The sequence below is a fragment of the Panthera pardus genome, unplaced genomic scaffold (genome assembly GCF_024362965.1).
Source record: "Panthera pardus isolate Hobbes unplaced genomic scaffold, ASM2436296v1 HiC_scaffold_13, whole genome shotgun sequence".
Taxonomy (NCBI): domain Eukaryota; kingdom Metazoa; phylum Chordata; class Mammalia; order Carnivora; family Felidae; genus Panthera; species Panthera pardus.
In genome coordinates this window covers 27,697,531-27,715,289 of record NW_026526688.1, presented here as the reverse complement: position 1 = coordinate 27,715,289, position 17,759 = coordinate 27,697,531, and positions in this window count along the sequence as shown.

The following is a 17,759-nucleotide window of genomic DNA, read 5'->3' as shown; positions in this document are numbered from 1 at the left end:
TACACAGCCAGACGCAATCTCTAGGCTTCAGAGCCATTACCCCTGGGATTTGATGAGAATATGATTTAACATAACCCAATTGCCAAAGAGAGGAGCACTCAAAAGGAAAGTGGGTATTGATGGAGGAAGTAGGAGAGTACCCAAGTTTAAATAGTTTAAGATTGACAGGATTCTCAAAGGAAACAACCAACAAAACTAAAAGACAGCCTACTGAATGAGAGAGGATATTTGCCAATGACATATCTGATAAAGGGTTAGTATCCAAAATACATAAAGAGTTTATACATTACAACACCTCAAAACCAAATAATCCAATTAAAAAATGGGCAGAAGACATGAACAGACATTTCTCCAGAGAAGACATACAGATGACCAACAGACACATGAAATGATGCTCAATATCACTTATCATCAGGGAACTGCAAATTAAAACTACAATGAGATATCACTTCACAACTGCCAGAATGGCTAAAATAAAAAACTCAAGAAACAACAAGGGTTGGTGAGGATGTGGAGCAAAAGGAAGCCTCTTGCACCTTTGGTGGGAATGCAAAGTGCTGCAGTCACTCTGGAAAACAGTATGAAGGCTCCTCGCAAAATTAAAAATACAACTACCCTACGATCCAGTAATGATACTACTGGGTATTCATATTCCAAAGAATATGAAAACACCAATTCAAAGGGATACATGAACCCCTATGTTTATAACAGCATTATTTATAGTAGCCAAACTATGGAAACAATTGAAGCATTCATTGATAGATGAATGGACGAAGAAGTGGCATAAATATATATATAATGGAATATTATTCAGCCATAAAAAATAATGAAATCTTGCCATTTGCAACAACATGGATGGAGCTAGAGAGTATAATGTTAAGTGAAATAAGCCAGTCAGAGAAAAACAAATGCCATGTGATTTCATTCATATGTGGAATTTAAGAAACAAAACAAATGGAAAAAGAAAAAAAAAAGAGAAACAAACTAAAAAAACAGACTTAACAACAGAGAACAAACAGATGGTTACCAGAGGGGAGGTGGGTGGGGTGATGGATGAACTAGGTGAAGGGGATTAAGTGTACACTTATCTTAATGAGCAGTGAGTAATATATGGAACTGGTAAATCACTATATTGTACACCTGAAACTAATATAACACTGTATGTTAACTACACTGGAATTTTTTAAAAAGCATTAACATAAAAAACACATTTGCAAGATTCTCAGAGGGTCTCAGTCATGCATCCATTTCCCCCCAGAAATATCAAGAAAAAGGGACTTTTATTAGTGATGGAAGAAGAAGGTGCATAGGTCCTACTTTTAACATCCTTTTACAAAATCCTGGATGTTCTGATATATTTAAGAAGTAAGAGTTAGTGATAAAAAGATCCCAGGAAAAGCCTGTTCTTTTATTAACTAGCTTTATGACTAGAGGCAATTTACTTCCCATACCTCAGTTTACCCATCTGTACAAGATTTGCGCTGGATAATTTTTGATAAATGCTCAAACTTTAAAATGTTGTGAGTGAGAGCCACGTGGATGGCTCAGTTGGTTAAGCGTATGACTCCTGATTTTGGCTCAGGTCTTCACCTCATGGTGAGTGGGATCGAGCCCATGTGGGGCTCTGTGCTGACAGTGTGGAGCCTGCTTGGGATTCTCTCTCTCCTTCTCCCTCTGCTCCTCCTCTGCTCTCTCTTTCAGAAAGAAAGAAAGAAAGAAAGAATGAATGAATGAATGAATGAATGAATAAATAAATAAATAAATAAATAAATAAATAAATAAATAAAACGATGTGAGTCAACAATGGAACAAAAATCAAGTTTCTTCTCATAAGTGTATTTCCCTCTCCTGGGCTCTTCTCTCCTGTGAAGATTGCCCAATTGCCCCACCCCATAAAACCCAGTAGTTCCAATACTGGAACCCCCTTTCTTCTCTTGCAAGTCCACATGGTTCTACCCACATTATCTTCCCAAGTGCTTTAAGGCACCAGTTCATTTCTCTCATAGCATCTACCACAGCATGTCATTGTATATTTATAAGTCTGTTTATTTTATACAGACTGTAGCTCCCACCAGATTACAAATCCCATGAGAACAGCCACTCTACCTGCTTTGTTTACCAGCACATATCCAGAGTCCTAGTGCAGTGCCTGGAACATAAAAGACACTTGGTTAATGCCTGTTGAATGATTGAATCTGCCATTTTCCCTTTTTAAATTTTATAGTAGATAGCACTGATAAAGACTTATTAGGGGCTAGACTTTGTGTCTAGTTTGCATGCATTAACTCCACTGACTCTCATTAAAACCCCATGCAGTGGTGTCATCTATTTTTGTAGAGGACACTGAACCTCAAAGAGGTCATGGAGTTAGTACACTCTAAGACTTGGACCTAAATCGCATTTGACTCACCCAGAGCCTAAGCCCTGAGCCCTTGCAATATACTGTCTTTGGCTCCTTGATGACTTGGACTAGATACAAAGTAGGTCTTCAGAGGGTGTTTCCTGACTTGAGCCCCTTCATGAAGGATCTAACAGATGATAGGTGGAGGTCAGAACTTAGTACCCATGGGGCTAATACTCCAAAGCTCTAATGTGCGGGATAGATTCTGACATGGTAAATAGAAAATCTCTTTCTGGGATACCTGGGGTGCTCAGTTAATCATCCGACTCTAAATTTTGTCTAAGGTCATGATCTCATGGTTTGTGAGTTTGAGCCCCACATCAGGCTCTGCGCCGACAGCACAGTGCCTGCTTGGGATTCTCTCTCTTCCTCTCTCCTTGTCCCTCCCCACTTGCTCTCTCTCTGTAAATACATAAACATTAAAAAAAGAAAGAAAATCTCTTTAGAACAGTGAGATTCATTTTCATGTCTATGGAGAGTTTAAAAAGGTCCTTTCTTCCACTGTACAAGGATGTGACTTCAAATTTTTCTCGAAATGCATGTTTTTAATTAGAGTACTGTAGGTGGGTTGCCAAGCTCCTGAGAATTAAAAGGACACTTGTGCCTGGGGGACAGTTATTGAGACTGATCCTTGGGTAAGTTCATAATAAAAATTACACAGAGAGTAACTGAAATTAAACCCATGGGGAAACCCTTTCAGTTTCAAATACCTTGAAAATGATTTGGCAGCTACAGAATAAAGAGGAAGAACAGAAACAAGGCAATGACAGTTTACTTAATTTTGGATTCTTTTGTCTGAGAGAATCCTTCTGAAAATCTAGAGTTGGCAAAGATTTTTGATATTCTTATGTCTAAGACCCCCTTGTGCATATGGGATAGTGAGGCCCAAAGTAGTCATGTCAAGGTCAAAGCAAGGTCAAACCAAGTGACCCATGAGCAGGAATGGAGAGAAGAGAAGATATAACTGTGTCCTATAGCAGCCGTCCTCTTGGACCCTTAAGCCACTGGGAGAAATGTGCTGCTGGTGAAGAAGAAGGAAGGTGGGTGGGAGAGGAACTATCTGGGAACATGGCTCTTGCTTTGTTTGAAGGAAAATTCACAAGAAGTTCCAGAAGATGAGATGTTGAGGAACACAGAGTCAGTTATTGTTGTCTCCAAGACTTGATTTGGCTGTTCGGAGCCCCTTCCTTCATACTTGGGACCACCCCCCCCCCCCGATCCTCAGACACATTGCTGTCACTTATAGTCCCCTTAAAACTGACACTGTCACCAATAAGATCACCAAATATCCAGAAGAGGAATCAGAATAATGTTAATGAGCTTAAAGAAAGAATGGGCCATTGGAAGCGGGAGGGTAGTATGCTTTACATTAAAATATGTAATTCTAAGGGCCAAATTGTCTAGTCCGTTCAGCTGGATGTGGGGAGGGATATGGTATCTGAGGGATGCTGGTAGAGCTAATCACCAGAGAAATAGGGCTGGGATGTTGATCTATTTTGTACGGTTTTCTATGAAATGTTTCTCTGTGCTTGATCCTATTCTATGGTCACCAAACTTCTTAAAAATACTTCAGTGACCACATACCTTGATCTAAGAATGGAATATGGGCACGTACATAGCAGTGCTGAGAAGTGGTTTGAGCCTCAGGGAAGAAAACAGTTTTGAGGGCCTCAGCAAGGGCAGACGGCTAAAAATCTTCACAGGAGTTTTATATGGATTTGAAACCTGATCAGGCCCAGATCTCCTTCCTAGCCTGGTGGCCCCAGTCATTTGTCCCCAGCGTCTACCCTTGCACACACAATCATCAGCTCTGTGTGGACATGAGCATTCCAATCACCGGGGCGAGTAATATCACTTATATCACTCTTGTTATAAGCAAGTAAACTGCTGGTGGCCTTTTGTCCACCAAAGCCTTCCCAGGTCTGTGGACCTGATGACAGATGAGGACCAGGCCCCAAAGGCTGTTGATTCTCTGAGGCAACAACCCCATCTTAAAGACCTCTGGACCGATGGCGTGCCTGTGGTTCAGTTGGTTGAGCCTCCAGCCCTTGGTTTCAGCTCAGGTCTCACAGTTTTTGGGTTTGAGCCCTGCATCAGACTCTGCGCTAACAGCACAGAGCCTGCTTGGGATCTTCTCTATCTTCCCCCCCCCCTCCCCTGCTTGCTTGTGCATGCTTTCTCTCTCTTTCTCTCTCAAAATAAATAAATAAACTGAAAGGAAAAAAGACCTCTGGGTCGCCAGTCATTCTTCACCAGACGATGCCTCTCCTCCACCTCGCCCTGTGCCTTTCTGGAGTTGAAAATTCCCCCCCCCCAACCCCCACCCAGAGCTACCTCCTGCTGGCTGCTCTCTCACAATATGGGGCCACAAGGATGTCCCCAAATGGGGAATGGAGCTGGTCCTGACCTTGTCACTCACTTCTCTGAGGCCATGGGTAAAGCTCTTCACCTCTTTATTGCTGTTTTTTTCTAAAGGCCCTGTGTGTGACTCAGTTCTCCCTGTGCAGGGGAGATGCTGCCTCTGAACCTGTCCCACACACACCCCAGATGAAATCACATAGAAGAAAAAGATTTTTAAAAGCATCAAACATTTCAGAGATGTGATATACTAATAATAGTTCTGCCAGCTCACATTTCTATACATGCTCCATATACAAATATAAAGATCAAAAAAATCCCTTTTTCCAACCATTTGCCTTTCAATAGGCAAATGTCCAAGACAGATGGCTGGATGGCAAGAGATCTGAGGGTGACCTTATTTTGGCCACCTCAGTGTTTTATTACAAAAAAAATCTCAATTCACTTTTGTTAACAAATCAAGATCTTTTCTCTTAAATGTAAGTCCCTTTCCTCCTTGTTCTTTTAGTAATACAGCAAATGATCAGGATGGTTTTACCTCACATAAGATCTTCATTCGCTTGAAGACAGTCCTAATGGTACCTTCCAATTTGCTCGTCTGTAAACAAACAAAATTCCAATTATCTTAATTCCCATACATCATTCCTTAAATTTTACTTTGTGTCCCATGTATCACAGTTTTTACTTCGTTAGCTACAAGTCTAAGCAGCTGCAACAATTTTTCTTTAGTCAAAGCAACATAATTTGAGAATCTCTGTTTTCTTATGGTTCTATTAACAGACCGTTTAACAGCTGTTCTGGACTAAAGGTGGGTATATTTACTTGTCTTGAAATTCTCTTTAAATGTTAACTTGTAGTGTAATTGTCTTCATCGTCATAGGAATAGGGTATTTATAATATGGCTATATAAATTCCTAATATAGCTAAGATTCTAGAGGAAGAAACAAGGAACATGGAACTTTCTCATCTTGCCCACTGACCTTTTTTAGAAAGCTCTAGGCTGGACACAGTGTGGCCTCAGCCTATATGCATCTTCCAGTATATGTCCTCAAGGCAGATGTACACACAGTGAGATAATGTTCACACTGGGATTGGTGCTTCTAAGGACAAAACGTGCTTATGTAATAAATCTTGGCAGAAAAACAAAATAATTCCCTACTCACAAAGTATTTTTCTCAGTCTACTCTCTCTGTGCCATTCTGAAAAAAAATCTGGAAATCCAACCAGCATTCTTTATTTTTAGTCCATCCAAAATTTTACTCACTTGAGGCAAGTGGGCACGGAGCTATCTTTAGAACCACCAACCAAACGCCTTGGAAACACAGATTATTGGCTCCTGGGCAATTCTCTAGATGATTTTTTTAGCTTAGGAACCCCAATATATAAAACTGAGGTGGAATGGGGCAACCGAAGTCTTGCTCATTGGGACTCCCCCTCCCCCCATCTTCTCCTTGGGTTCTACCACGTACTCTTAGGGTTCCAAGAAGCAACTGCAACCGCTGATCTAGGCCAAGACCTTCATTTTGCAGATGAAACAACAGGGGGCCACAGGGATGAAGTGACATGCTCAAAATCCCCCCATCCTCGCGGATGGAGCCGAAAGAAAGATTCAGGTTTCTGGACTTCCAGTTATGTACCCTTTCCATCACACAGCACATAAGATACTATTATGACAGAAACTACTTTTTTTCCCTTATTATTGGGCAGAGAAGTTCAGCTGAGAAACAGATGACTGGCCGGGGGAAGTTTGCCTACTAAAGGCACGAGGACATCAAATGACTTAATCAAAAATAGACAATAGCTCTTTTCTTTCACTGCAAGGAGAATGAAAAACGCAAGGGGAAAACCAGCATGAATATTGTTTCCTACAAGTTATTCCATTATAGTTGTGCTATACTGAAGGATGCCCGGCTACTCACTACCTGTGTGACTTAGAGCAAGGCACTTAACTTCTCTGGGCCTTAGTATAGCTCTTTTTGCCTCTGAAAACACAGCAAGGGCACCATGCAGGCAATTGGACACCATGATGATCAGCTGTCTTTTCCAGAGAAATGCACCCAAGAACAGTCTACCCTCCCTTCCCCCCTCCCTCCCTGCCATCCTCCTTCTCTCCTTTCTTCCCTTATCTTGGTTCTTCTTCTTCTTTTTTTAATTTTTATAAATGTTTATTTATTTTTGAGAGAGAGAGACCGAGTGCAAGTGGAGGAGGGGCAGAGAGAGAGGGAGACACAGAACCCGAAGCAGGCTCCAGGCTCTGAGCTGTTAGCATAGAGCCCAACACAGGTCTCAAACTCACAAACTGTGAGATCGTGACCTGAGCTGAAGTCGGACACTTAACCAGCTGAGCCACATAGGCGCCCCTTGTCTTGGTTCTTCTTACAGAGCTAGGACATCCTTAATCTCATATCATGTGGGGATTTGGGTAGATATTTTGTGCATTGAGTAATTGTCTTCCCAATTGGACATTAAAGGTGGGGTGTGTGTGTCAGATGACTGTGTCTTTTTATATCATTAGCATGCGTTTTCCTTTTCCTCATCTGTAAGCATTGTCTTCCATAAAATGCCGAAACCCAGACTCCTACAAAGACTCTCCCTCTGGTATTTCCAGAAACCCTGGATGGTCTCAAATGTTCTTCTATATAATCTGTTCAGCCTTCTTTTTCTTCTTTCTCTGCTCCAGGCCTCCATAGATGGTACCATGTCCATCTGGCACCATCACACCTGCCTGGCATCACTGGCGCTTCTACTGGGCACTGCCATACCCTCTGTTCCTGCTCCTTACTAGCTGCAGAAGTTGACTAGAGTAGCTGCCTATAAGTTCTCCCTTTCTTGGATATGTGTGTGCGTATGTGTGTGTATGAGTGTGCATTTACAACCCCCCCCCCCCACACACACACACAGAAAACTATTTACTTAGGCCCCAGGCTACTGGATTTCTAGACGGGATTGTGCCTGCACTAGACAAGGAATAAACATCATGCAGAGGTAGAGGCACTAACCAGTGAGACTTTGAGTCTTCCCTTTTGGAGAGAGAGTAAGTGCACTTTCATTGGTATAAAAACATTAGGTAGATACACGCTGTGGTTGCCGCTGCTGTTACCCAAATGCTTAATTATGGAAAGAAGGGTGTCTTTTCATGGCAGTCTCAAGTTTCCAAGAGTAGCAAGAGAGGGCAAGCTCCATTGTGCAATCACATTTCTGTTTTGGTTTGCGTCTTGTTGGCTATTGTACACTTGCCAAAGCAAGTCACAGACCAAGCTCAGAGTCAAGAAGTGGAGAAATAGTCTCTACCTCTTGAGAAAGAGTTGCAAAGCCAATTCGAAGGGTATAGCAATGGAAAGAATTGTGGAGGTTCTTGCAAAAAACCATGGAGAGGTACCAAATCAGGAGACCAGGACTTTCCCCAAATCCCTAGCTGATGTCTACCTGCTTCTCATTGGTCAGAACTTTGATTTGTCATATGGTCATCCCTAACAACAAGGGAAGCTGTGAATGTAATTTGTCTGGGCTGTTCCTCCTCCTGGAACAAAAGTGTACTTCTCTGAGCAACAAAAGGTATGAGAATGGAAATTGGGTTGGTGTGAAATAGTAATCATATATAAATATATATGTATATATGTGTATACACATGTATATATGTGTATACATGATATGTATATATATACATACATGTGTATACACGATATGTATGTATACACATACATGTGTATATACGATATGTATATATACACATACATACATACACACACACCTCTGGTTCCTGCTAATATTTGGTCTTTGGCCCTGATTCCTGACAATGAGTTCCTAAAACCTTACAATTCCCCTAGTAATAGAAGTGTCTGACACAGAGCTCTTAAATCCCTTGGAATTTCCTGGGTGAATGGCATGTCTTTTTTTCAAATGAGGCAACTCTTGCTGAGCTCCTAGATGAGATCTGGTCACTAAAAAGACCAAGGCATCATTAGAAGCTTGGAACTTTCAGCCCTGTCTCCCATCTTCCGGAGATGGGAGAGGGGCTGGAAAGTGACTTAATAATCAATCATGCCTACGTGTTGGAGCCTCCATAAAAATCCCATAAGTCCATAGCTTGGAGAGCTTCCAAATGTGTTTGATGTGGACATGTGTTTGATGAACGCATCTGGGTGTTGGGAGGGTGGTGCACCCCAACTCCATGAGGACAGAAGCACCCTGCACTTGGGACACTTCCAGACTCAACCCTATGTATTGCTTCATCTGGCTGTTCATTTGTATCCTTTGTCATGTTCTTTATTATTATATTTATTATTATTATATTCTTAATTATGTAATAAAGCAGAAAACATTAAGTAAGGGTTTCCCTGAGTACTGTAAGCCATTATAGCAAGTGATTGAACCCAGGACGGGGTCATGGGAACCCTCCATTTGTAGAAGTCAGGCAGAAGTTGTGGGTAATCTGGAGACCTATTATGCAACTGGTGTCTGAGTTGGAGGGCGGTCTTGTGGGACTCAGTCCTTAACCTGTGGGGTCTGCGCTAACTCCAGGCAGTTTCAGAATTGCTTGGTATGGAAAACCCATACATATGGTCACAGAAGTTTTCTTCTGTGTGAGTGAGAAAAGGAGCACAGTGTGTTTTTTCTACACAGTTGGACATTGGCGGTGCCTGCCACACATAATAGGAGGAGCTGTAATGGCGGTACTTCTGGGAACTTGCATTTCCATTCTGTTTTCCATCGAAGGCTGGGTGGTGGACAGGCAGTGTAGCTTCTCCTACTACTCAGTGGCAAAGGCTTTGTGACTGTGCACCTCTGACGTGGGCATCTAGTATTTGGTTCACCAGACAGGTTCAGGCATTGTGGTTGATGGAGTTTGGTCTCTCTGTCCCCCGGTGCACGCCACACAGGTCCAATGTCTACCTCCCCCTCCCACAGCTAGTATCCGCCATGTACAAGTGCAGAGCACATCCTTGGCACATTCGTGGCACAGACCCCGAGGCTGAGAATGGTGGGGCCAGCATGTTATTGTTAATCCTGCTGTTTCATAGTCATGAGATACAAAAGCACAGACAACTAGCAACACACTGCCTCACACGGTCCTTATGATCTAGAGAATCTGTGTTCTTGTGTACCAGAATCCAGCCTCTTTATTTGCGTGCCCTTTTGAAAAACTGGAATGTTCTCGAAGTTCTGGGACAAACTTCCGAGTGAACTGCATCTGAACTTTTTAAATTCTTTTTTTTTCCCCTTGGTTAAATCTCAGTGGAGCCGGAGATGATCATAATTTTCATGAACACAAACTAAAGGTTTTGTTGCCTGTTGAGCAAAGTAGCTGCTTCCTCTTGCAAAAGAACTGATTCCTATTCTCATTGCGTTGGCGTCTTCATTAAAATTTCCATTATCCTCTTCCTCCCAGTGCAGTTATAGACGAAATTGTCCTGACCATGTTTCTCAAGCAAAATCACTCCTGACTCAAAATATATGAAAGGGATATAGGAGGAGAAGAGCCACACTTCTCTAAATATAGATCATCTTGGAAAGGGGGAAAAATTTTTTTTTTGTCTGGGCTTTTATAGTCATTTTAGGTCAGTATTATTAGCTTCATCAGCTGTACCAGGCCCAGAAAAACAAATCTAGATTGAGTCATGGGGGTAGAGGTAGAAGACAGGTAGATGATACCCAAAGATGCTTTGATAATAATGGTGACCTGTTCGTTGGGGCCTACCCCTGAGCCAGATCCTAGCCCCAAAGCCCTTATCTGTGCAGCTTGTAGCACCCCACATGCTACAAGCTGGCCTCTAATTGGCGTTGTTGGGAACCTGGAGGGATAGGCCTGTCGTAGGATGGAGGCCAGTTCCGACTCTGAGTTGTGCTAGGTGACCTTGGCCAACTACTTTGTGCTCTCTGAGTCTCAGTTTTGTTATCTGGAAACCAATGCTAGTCTAATGCTATGATATGGATTCCTCCTGCTTTATAGGGTATTGAATGCATTTTGAAAGTGCTTTGCCAGCTGGAAAACTCTATTCCAGCATAAGAAAGATGGATTGCCAAAGGTCGTAGACAACAACTGGGGTATGAATCAGCCATCCCCAGCATGACCAAAGTCAAGTCACTGTCCGTTTCCTCTCCTCAGGAAATGGTGCCAGCCCTGTACTCCACACCTCTGTTGGAGACATAAGAAAAAGAAGCATCAAGATCTTTGCTTCTGCTAACATAGCTATCACTTCATGCTGACTCTGAGCCACGAGAAAAAATTAACATATATTACTCACATAATCCTTGAAATAAAACTATTGATTCTTTTACACAGGCAAAGGCACTGAGGCTCAGAGAAGTTAGGTAACATGCCATTAACATAACACCAGTAAGTAGGGGGCCTGGTTTCTGATTCTTGCCTGACCTCATAGCCTATGTTCTTAAGGTAATTATATTTACTGGGGAAGATAAAGAAACACAGGAGAGCTTAGAATCCAACTCATCCTGGCTCAACAAACTAACATACTTTTCTACTTTATTGCCCTTAGAAACAAAGCCTCTAAGGATTTTTTTTTCTTTCAAGACCACCTTCAGTACAGCCCCATTTTTGCAAACATTTATTGAGTGCTTATTAAGTGTCAGGCATAAATTGTGCATGTGTATAAGTCCACTTAACCCTCATGCCAATCTATGAGGCAGATACCATTATCACCCCCACTTTAAGGATGGCAAAACTGAGGTGCAGAAAGGTTGTGGAATTTGTCTAAGGTAACATGGCTATTGGGTGACAGATTTGAATCTAGATAGTCTGATTTCAGAGCTTTTGCCACTACAGTTTATGCATAATAAAAGCTTCAAAAGAATACACATCAAATTATTAGCAGTTGCCTCTGGGAAATTGGGTTTAGGTGGGAAACAGGAAGAGAAAGACTTTGACTTTGTTTTGTCTACACTTAAATACTTCCAAATTTTTTACAATGTACATAAACATATAGTTTTTATAATTAAAAATATATCTCCATCGATTTCAACATTTTTGCTCTCAGTATAGTTGGGGTATTAAGTCCAAATTAATTATTTGTAATGAGGGGACTGACATTTTCTGGGAGATTCCAGAAATCTAAAAAAGATGCCAAGAGCAGCCGGGTAATTAGGAAGCTGGAGTCTGCATTTGTCAGGGTCATACATTCTCCTCCCCCACTCTTTATCCCAGCACAAGGCCAGCAGACAGGGGGCTCCATGGCTGCATTATGTGGATTTATATCCACTCAGAACCAGAGGGCAAACAGAAAAATGTAAATTTTGGCAGCTGCCTTTGTGGGTACTGACCTCACAGGACTCATTCAGTCCCAGACCTCACCCTGGGAGTGATTTCCCCACATCCGCTATAATTTATTGACAAGAGTTATTTCTCTTCCTGAGGCTGAAGGAACTGCCCAGCACAATTTGAAACAAAGCACCACACGGGTCAACGCGATGAACTGAATCATCATTTCCTCGCAGTACCAGCCCTGCCTCAGGAAATATTTTTCCCTTCATCGTCTCTCATTTTTGAAGATGCTGGCAGCACAAATCATCTCCAGACATTTCCCATTGTCTCTCTGTCAGCCCAAAACCAAGACAAGGCCCCATCTCCCCAGCCTTGACCCAGCTGGTCAGTTGAGACCTCACAGCATTTTTCCCCAACACCTTGTTGCAAGAAATCTTTTTGGGATATTCATTTCCAGTATGACTTGATGTTAATTTAGAAATACGGAGGTTTCAAGTTTCCCTGCTGTCCCAAATGCCATAAAATTAAACAGATTGTATCTTTCTACATTTTGGACAGAGTAATGATATCACAGGACATTACCATCATTATTATTCCCAGGGAACTTCAAGTTATGGCTTAGGAATGGCTATCTGTCCAGGTTACAGTTGTAAGTTCCCTTTGTTCTAATGGGGACACATGCTACTATCTGAATGTCACTAGGCATTCCCTAAATGATCATGGTGTCTGATCATTTATATCTCACTATTATATATATCTCATTATATCTCACTCAACCCTTTGGGAAGCTGGGATCATCACCATGAAGATTATATTAATGATCAATACCTTTCATTGGAGGCTTTCTAGGTGCCAGACATTGGACTAAGCCCTTCTACCAATAATCTCCCAATCCCCACAACAACCTTTTAAGCATGGGGTGATTTTTTCTATGTCACCGCTGAGGAAGAAGGGGTTCTGAGAAGTGAAGACCTCCCAAATAATAAATCATACAACTTATAGACCAAATGGGATTTTACTCTCACACTGTGAAGAATTTGGGATCAGGCAGTTAAAGGAATGGACTATTCTCACATTTTCTTAGAATCCAAGGTATCCTTAAAAGTGGGGTTGGGAGGGGTGCCTGGGTGACTCAGTGGGTTAAATGTCCGGCTCTTGACTTCCACTCAGGTCATGATCTCACAGTTTGTGGGTTAGAGCCCCACGTTGGGCTCTGCTCTGACAGTATGGAGCCTGAGATTCTCTATCCCCCCCTCTCTCTCTGCCCTTCCCCTGCTCATGCACACACACACACACTCTCTCTCTCTCTCTTTCAAAACAAATAAATAAACTTTGGAGAAAAAAAACTTAAAAAAAAAAAAAAAGAAAGAACTCCAGGTATCCCACGATCCAGCCTCTTGCATCTGCCACCATTTCTAGCCCACGACACTTAACATGTCCCGCAGAGGCTCCACAGCTGTGCTCACACCCCTCCCTCTGTGTGCAATGCCCTTCTTCTCCCCTCCTGCCTGGGAAGCATATTCCTCTCAAGACTCAGTCCCAGCACCACATCATCTGAGAAGCCGTGTCACTGTCTCTCTGACCTGCACACCCTGTACACCTGACCATGGGTCCTTTTGTCTCACAATGCTCTACACAAAGGTTTATTACAAAACCCGTGACACTTCATGATGGTATTTGTTTTTACATGTCACTTCATTATTTTTTTTTAATGTTTATTTTTGAGAGAGACAGAGACAGAGTGTGAGCAGAGGAAGGGCAGAGAGAGAGAGGGAGACACAGAATCCAAAGCAGGCTCCAGGCTCCAAGCTGTCAGCACAGAGCCCGACGTGGGGCTTAAACCCACAAACTGTGACATGACCTGAGCTGAAGTCGGACACTCAACTGACCAAGGTACCCAGGTGCCCCGATGATCTTGCTTCTAGCTGTGTATTTAAAAGAATTCAAAAACTGTTTCAAGCATATTAGTTTGGTGTGAGCCCTTCTGTTCTATGACCTCTGGGATAGCTTGCCTGGTAAGCTACCATTGTGTCGAGGAAATTTTCCAGTGACAAGTGTGATTCCTATAAACAGCACTGGTGCTGCCCTCCCTTGGAAGCCAAACACGGCTACTCCCTGTCAGACTGGCCAATCTTTTCTCCAGTTACTATAAGGAAAGAGAACATTCAAGGTACCAGAGATCTCTACATCCAGAGTGCACAGATGAAATACTGAGATTATAGACACACTAAACATTCTTCTGAACTCAGGCTGGAGTTGTGGTCCTATTTTTTCTTTATGCAAAACATTTATGACAATTCTTAAGAGAAAAATTGTCTGGCTAATACAGTTTATGATTATCTGATGCAAATCTGAGTCTCTGAGTCTTTTCTCCAAGAATGAGTAAGAAGTTTTATTTTCTCAATGTCAGGGCAGTCCAAGCCCACACGAATATGCCCTTGCAGAATTTCTCAGTTGCACCCAGTATAGCCAGTTTGAATTCCTATGCGTGTGGACCAATAAAGAGTTATTATCTGACTGAGTGGGATATTGGCTGTCTGAGTTGGTGCCTAGAGTGTGATGTTATTTCAGACTTTCATTCTTGTTTATTGTCCATCCGTAGTATTATAAGTCCTGTTTATTGCTGCTGGTTTCACACAGCTCAAATTCATGTATAAAAAAAAGGCCTTCTCTCCTGAGTCATATTTAAATTTATTCATATTGAGTTCCAAAACTTTTCCTTTCCTTGGACAAGATCTATACTAAATGAATCTTTAGAGCCACTGATCCTTTCTCCCTAACTCTATCAAACTGTCCCTTTAAAATGGATTTGCTGAGTATTACATTCTAACTACTGTGCTTGTGAGCTTTTTAAAGCTCCTCACAGTCATGATCTGGGATCAGTAACTGGTAAGAAAGAAAGAAGGAAGGAAAGGAAGAAAGATAGAAAGAGAGAGGGAGGAAGGGAAGAAGAAAGAAGGAAGGAAGGAAGGAAGGAAGGAAGGAAGGAAGGAAGGAAGGAAGGAACAAAGGAAGGAGAAGGAAGGAAGGAAGGAAGGAAGGAAGGAAGGAAAGAAAGAAAGAAAGAAAGAAAGAAAGAAAGAAAGAAAGAGGAGGAAGAAGGGAAGGAAGGGGGGAGATGGGGGAGGGAGGAAGGGAAGGAGGAAGAAGGGAGAGAAGGAGGGAGAGTGGGGAGGGAGGGAGGGAGAAGAAATAAAAGGAGAGAGAAAGAACAAAAGGAAGGGAGGGAGGAGGGAGGGAGGGAGGAAGAAAGGAAGGAAGGAAGGAAGGAAAGAAAGACAAAAAGATCTTGTATAGTGAATTTATTTTCTGTCTTTTGATAATGGGATTCTATTCCATCATTCAGTCTCCACTAGAAAGTGCTGTGACATCTATGACTTGGAGAATGTGTAATGCTAGGAAAATAGCCTTATGAGGCCTTAGGGGCCACTGATGTGTCTGTGATCCTGTAGAGCTGCTTATTCTGTACAACAGAATCGGGGCTCAGTTTTTCACATGCTGGTGAAAATAAATAGCACTTGACATTACTCGGGACTTTTCATCCTGAGGTCTCTGCGGATCTATAATACTATGACCATGCAGAGTTTCCATTTGGAAGATTTCTCCCTTGGTCTTGTGGTGGTTGTCTATTTACAAACCAATGAAAATTCCCGCCGCTGGGAGGGGACCTGCGCCCTTAGCTCCCCCAGGCTGGCTGCTGAGGTAAGGTGGAGCCCCAGTGAGCTGGCTCCTCCATGGGCCACAGGAAGAAAGGCTGAGATAGAGCGACATAATCAACTCCCCCTGGACCGGAGTCTGGGCTTCCACTCTCCGGGTGCTCCCCAGGAGGGCAGCATCCAGACCAAAGCCTCAACTTTCTGGAACCAACAGGCCCTCGCTAGTACCAGGAAGTGCAAGTGGGGGCCACCTGCTCAACTTCCTGTGGCCACAAGCCCTTCCCCAGCATCTGCCCCATCTCTCCTCTCCAGCTCGAATTCCGTTGGAGGACAGTCTTTCACGCTACCCTTGGAAATTCGCCTTAAAATTGAAATATGCTGAGGGAGGCAGCCCATTGTCTTTGCACCACATTAAGATGCAAATGGCTGGCATCAAATGCTTTCCTGACAGCTGGTTTTGCCAGGTGCACTCTGGGCTGTGGGAGGGAACGAAAACGCAGAAGTGCGAGTCAAGGTCCTCCACAGAGGTTGAAACATGAAGCGTTCCCTCTGTGTTCACAAATTCTTTGAAGCGTGTGGGGAGTGCCGCGTGAGGGAAGGTGTAGGCGTCCATCGGTGCCTTATTCTTCCCTGTATCAGACGCTCTGCTTCTGCCACAAATTTTATAGCCTCCGCGTGAACTTCTGCTATCCCTTGCCCTCCTAAAGAGGTCATTGTTAAATGACCAGATCGAACGTGCACAACCTGAAGTTTTTCCCCTCGGATAGTATCCGCCTCCTGCACCACTTCTATCCACCCCTGGGATTGCACCTGCTGTGGAGATTGAGGGCTGGCATTTTTACCCTGTTTGTGTAGACTGCGGGCCAGCATGACTTCTCAGGAGGTCCAGTTCTAGCAGAGGGTGGGGCTGGGAATAAAGGAGGAGGGGTGAACCTTCTGCAGGGCTCCAAGCCAGGAAGAGGGGTCTGTGGTCTCTGGGTAAGTTCGTTGTTGCATTTCTCAAGTGAACAGGGCAGCTACTCTCTACCAGTTTGCTCAGAAAACTGGTTTCTCCTCCATTTAAATTAAGCTAAAGGAAACAGCCTCCAGCTTTGGGCTGCCCCCCAAAGCCTTCAGTTCTTCCAGATCTTTGCGCATCTCCCCACTCTCCTCACCCCTTCCCTTCTCTCCTTTTGCATTTCCCCTCCGTCCTTCTCAGATACTCATTGCCCTGCCTTTTCTTGTCACACTATTTTCACAGAATAGGACTTGAAACATGTTCACGTTAAATTATAAATTACCCGAAAGAGCTTCCTTCTGCTCTCACCTCTCCTGGGGTATTAACGTTTTAATAAGGAACAAAGGCCGAAACTTAAAAAATTAATTTCTCAGAGCACCTGGGTGGCTCAGTCAGTTGGGTGTCCGACTTCAGCTCAGGTCACGATCTCACAGTTCATGAGTTGGAGCCCCGCATCAGGATCACTGCTGTCAACGAGGAGCCTGCTTCAGATCCTCTGTCCCCACCCCCTTCTCTGCCCCTCCCCTACTTGTGCTTTCTCTGTCAAAAATAAATAAAAACATTCAAAAATTAATTTCTCATTGGGGGATTTCAGCTGTGATATAGGAGAGGAGTATTGAAGGGGAGGAACCATCCAGCCTTCCCAATATCCCTAAAGTTCTGGACTCAGGAGGTGACTTGGAAAAAGAGAATCAAAGTCTTGCACTATTATTCATCATGCCTCGTACCTGTGGTGATGTTCCTGACCTGCAGTCACTTATAGCCCTTGCTTTCCTAAAGAAATAGTCTAATCCAGCTTCCCAGAAAAATGCCTGAAGTTCTTCTAGAGCATTCCTGAATTGTGTTTAGTCAATAGTGTAAAACTCAGAGAATTCACTATCTTACTAGCCAGGCCAGCCATTGAGAGTCATCCCGACATATTGATGAGTTCTCCTCTGACACTCACTGGTTCTTAGTTCTGTGCTTGAAGTCTTGTGGGTTAAATCTGCTCTCTCTTGTGTGTGACAGTCTTTCAAAAAGCCAAATGCAACAGTTACATCCCTGCTCCCCAATTGTTTCTACTACAAATTGGAAGTTATTCTGGCAGAGCGAATTGAGCCAAAAACCCACAGGGAGGATGTGTTTTGG